This window comes from Triticum aestivum, chromosome 4A, assembly GCF_018294505.1.
Source record: "Triticum aestivum cultivar Chinese Spring chromosome 4A, IWGSC CS RefSeq v2.1, whole genome shotgun sequence".
Lineage (NCBI taxonomy): Eukaryota > Viridiplantae > Streptophyta > Magnoliopsida > Poales > Poaceae > Triticum > Triticum aestivum.
Genome location: NC_057803.1, coordinates 725,502,233 through 725,507,381, shown reverse-complemented (window position 1 = coordinate 725,507,381; position 5,149 = coordinate 725,502,233).

Below are 5,149 nucleotides of genomic sequence, written 5' to 3'. Positions count from 1 at the left end.
CCCCCGACTGTTACTTTGTGGCGGAGCGACAGGGCAGGTTGAGACCACCTAGGAGACAGGTGGGCCTGGCCCTGTTCGGCGTTCGCGGATACTTAACACGCTTAACGAGATCTTGGTATTTGATCTGAGTCTGGCCATTTGATCTATACGCACTAACCATCTACGCGGGAGTAGTTATGGGTATCCCGGCGTCGTGGTATCAGCCGAAGCCTTTCAGACGTCAGCGACTGAGCGGCGCGCGCCAGGTTGGACTGCGTTAATGCAACTTCCTTTGTAATGGAGGTTGCTAGGTCTGCTCACCGGCCGCGTACGCAACGTGCAGGTGTGCAATGGGCGATGGGCCCAGATCCCTGCGCGCATAGAATTTAGACCGGCGTGCTGACCTCTCTGTTGTGCCTAGGTGGGGCTGCGACGTGTTGATCTTCCGAGGCCGGGCATGACCCAGGAAAGTGTGTCCGGCCAAATGGGATCGAGCGTGTTGGGTTATGTGGTGCACCCCTGCAGGGAAGTTAATCTATTCGAATAGCCGTGATCTTCGGTAACAGGACGACTTGGAGTTGTACCTTGACCTTATGACAACTAGAACCGGATACTTAATAAAACACACCCTTTCAAATTCCACAGACAACCCGGTGATCGCTTTTCCATAGGGCGACGAGGGGAGGATCGCCGGGTAGGATTATGCTATGCGATGCTACTTGGAGATGCTACTTGGAGAGCTTCAGTCTACTCTCTTCTACATGCTGCAAGACGGAGGCTGCCAGAAGCGTAGTCTTTGACAGGATTAGCTATCCCCCTCTTATTCTGGCATTCTGCAGTTCAGTCCACCGATATGACCCTTTACACATATACTCATGCATATGTAGTGTAGCTCCTTACTTGCGAGTACTTTGGATGAGTACTCACGGCTGCTTTCTCCCCCCTTTTTCCCCTTTCCTTTCTTTCTGGTTGTCGCAACCAGATGCTGGAGTCCAGGAGCCAGACGCCACCATCGACGACGACTCCTACTACACCGTAGGTGCCTACTACTACGTGCAGCCCGCTGACGACGACCAGGAGTAGTTAGGAGGATCCCAGGCAGGAGGCATGCGCCTCTTTCGATCTGTATCCCAGTTTGTGCTAGCCATGTTAAGGCAAACTTGTTTAACTTATGTCTGTACTCAGATATTGTTGCTTCCGCTGACTCGTCTATGATCGAGCACTTGTATTCGAGACCTCGAGGCCCCTTGCTTGTATTATGATGCTTGTATGACTTATTTATGTTTTAGAGTTGTGTTGTGATATCTTCCCGTGAGTCCCTGATCTTGATCGTACACATTTGCGTGCATGATTAGTGTACGATTGAATCGGGGGCGTCACACATGTTCATTATGACTAGGGGATCTGCTGAGGGAGAACATATCATCACTATGAATACATTCGACAAGTACCATTTGTCCAAAATACTTGGAGGCTCAAGCTAAATAACAGAATACTAGGATATGCAGGATCATTATGCTCTCGTGTGTTTCCACTGAGCTTGTATCATGCGCAAAGTTCCTAGAAGTAATAGGTGGGAAAGTGTGTTCCTAAGATATATTTAAATTATATAATTGTGACATAACAACTTGAGCTAGTAGTTATAAATGCAGGAAGGTCACAAATGGAACCCATCAGGCCAATGACGGGGTATAATAAGCCATGTCATAGGTTTGCCCAGGCTTGGGGTGGAAACATGATCTGGAGCATGGAGATTGGGGTGTTGGAGCCCCAGTTGATGTTTTGCATGTTATTGACTTCAAATTGTACATTAGTGGTCATCAGTTGAAGTGTATCAATTATAGTAATGGACTCTACTGGAATATATAATATAAATTACTGTCGCTACTTTTATTCACAAGTACTAATACAACCATTTATAATTATAGAAAAAGGGGCAAGTTGTTCATCATACCATCTTCAGTGCTCACAAGGGAGGGGTGGAGTGGTGGACACCGCCACTACCTTTTGTGATACTAGTTGCGGTAAGATGTGACCGTTGTTGATAGTGGGGTGGTTTTCTCCCTCAATATTCATTGTGTTGGATGCAGAGCTAGGTGGAATTGGGAATATTGGCCTGTGGAGGATCCAGCTCTGGACAAAACTAGGCTCCTGGCCAATGACTCCAGATTGGGATAGAAGTAGATGTACTAGCTTGCATAGTTTGCTGAAGGCATCATCTACCGCTCAACATGCTATGGAGGGGAAGAGGGGACGAGAGGGTGTATGAAGAGAGCGGGACAGAGAGAGAGAGAGAGAGAGAGAGAGAGAGAGAGAGAGAGAGAGAGAGAGAGAAGTTGTGCGTGCTTTATCGAACTCTCTCTCCATGTTGTGAATAAAGTCCGTCAATGTTATATAAGCCATGTTAGGAAAAGAGCTAAATTTATACATGTCCTATTACAAATTAGAAAATAAAACTATAAATTTTTGGTTACTACATTGTTGAAAAGCTAGGGCTTAGTAGAAGGATCCCGGCGAATCCTACTCCTAGCACCAGTCAGGGATAGTCGGTGAATAACTATGCGCGCATGCTATGGCCATCATTTTTTCCTTTTTCTTTTTGTTTCTTCCGATTTAGCTTTTTTTCCCTTCCCTATTCGATTTTATTTTCTGATTATCAGTTGAACTTTATTTACTTTCTTTTATTCTAACGCAATAACTTGAATATAATTTTCTATCCATGAAGATTTATAAAGATGATTTCAATATTTCTCATTTCTTTTTTCTATTATATTACATTTTATTACATTAATAGTTTTTATACATAATTCAAATATGTGATGAATAATTTCCAAATACGTGATGAACATTTTTAGAATATGCAATAAATATTTTCTGAATACTAGAGGAACATCTTTTTTCATAAAATAAAACATATTTGCATAACATTTTTAATTATTTTATGATTTTTCTAAAAATAGGCGATCCAATCTTCTGGAATATGTGATGCCCACGGTTAAAATATTAGGTGAACTTATATTAAATATGGACGTACATCTTATATGCATGAACATGTGCATTTTTTCATTTTTTAAAATATATATCTTCAATTTAAAATTTCATTTAATTTTTAGAAGTATTTAAAATAAAAGATCTAGAAATCTAGTTGAAAACTGTACGTGGACCCATACAGTTGCTTGAATGCATCATCTACAGTTAGTTAGGGAAGATTAGGGTGGTCGACGCAAAGATAGAGGGGTGGGTGTGGAAGAGAGCATGTGTCAATACAGTAAAAATTTGAGGTTGTGGTTCCCACATGAAAATACTCAAGAATTTCATCCAACTAGTATATTTGACCAACCCATAAGCCCATCCTCTCAAGGTTCAGTAAGCGACATGGCTAGCCAATAGGTTTCTTGCCAAATAAGAAACCCACTTCTTTCAAGCCTCCATCTTTCACCCTCACATACTTTGCAGGTTCAGTTGAAAAGTCTATGGAAATGGCTTCCCCCTTACAACCATCTTGGAGAACATGTCTTCACAAGCCATCAAATTTCTTGGAAGTGTGTGCGGGTCCATATAATGGCCGCAAGCAACCTTTAGTAACCCAACAAAAAGTGATGTACCAAATGCACGCCGTACATCTTTTAAATTATCCTCATAATGACCTGGCATTTGAAGGTCACCATGTTTTAGATCGAATGTGAGGATGGAAGATCACAGTGCAACCAAGAGGGGTACCAAATCAGCCATGGGGTGCAGGTCACTCACAAATAGATACGAATTCAACATTATTTTTGGAGATATGATTATTCTATATTAAAGATGAATCAGTTGGCAAGGTGGAGCTTTAGCCGTAGTGCGAGTGAGAACGTCAATAGTGACTATGCATGTATCAAGGGAGAAGATAGCATGACCATAAGTATAGTTGATCATTACCATTTTGTCCAAAATACTACAAGGCCTCAAGTGACACATAGGAGTACTAGGATATGTGGGATCAGTGAGCTCCCATGTCTTTCCATGGTCTATGTTTGTTGAGCACGTCTGGTCCGCGCAGTTCCTAAAAATAATAGGTGGGAAGAGCGTGCCTAAGGTAGATTTGATTTAGATTAATGTTTCCTACCAACTAGACCCGGTGGCTATGAATGTAAGAAGGTCACGGATTCAATCCAACGGGACAATAATGAAGTAAAATAACCCATCTAGTAGGTCCTCCTAGCCTTGGGGTCCAAAAATGATGTGGAGCACGTAGATGGGGGTGTTGGCGCTCCAGTTGATGTTTCACATGGTATCATCTTCAAATTCGGCAACGGGGATAGCCAATTTGTGACTAACAACTATAGAAATGGAGTCCAGTTAATACATAATACAAATAATACTTTCATTCACCTAGTTTTACTTGAACAATTAATAATTATAGTAACATGTTTAAAATACTTGTAACTATAATCATAATGCACAATTGAGTTAGGACTAAAGTATTGCCATCCAAATATGCGTGCGCATCTGGAATAATCGATGATGACAAATTTCATCAACATTTGAAATAAAAGAGGTAAATGCAGGCTTTTTTCTTGCTATGGAACATGCTTGAAGGCAATATTGATGTTTTCAGATTGTTTTACACGGATATTTGTAAACCCTTGAACTTCTGTGCATTCTTTATATACTATAAACAAAGCTCTACTTTATACATTTTTTGTGGAAACAACAGATAAAGGGTAAGTTGTTCATCATACCTTTTTCAGTTCTCACAAAGGAGGTTGCAGTGGTGCAGATAGGACTACCTTATACGATGCTAGTCGCAATGATATATGAGCTCCCATGTTTTTCCATGGTCTAAGTTTGTCGAGCATGTCTGGTTTGCACAGTTCCAGAAAATAATAAGTGGGAAGAGCGTGCCTAAGATAGATTAGATTTAGACAAATGATGCATACGAACTAGACCTGGTGGCTATGAATGTCAGAATGTCAAGGATTCAACCCACGAAGACAATAATTGAGTATGATAACCGATTTAGTAGGTCCTCCTTGCCTTGGGGGGAAAACATGGCGTGAGTTCTTTTTTGTTCTTAATACACTAAAACATATTTATGCACGACATATTTTTTTTTTACATATGTGATGAACACTTTCTGAATACACGAGTTCTTTTGAAATATGTGATGACCATATATAAAATATGAGGT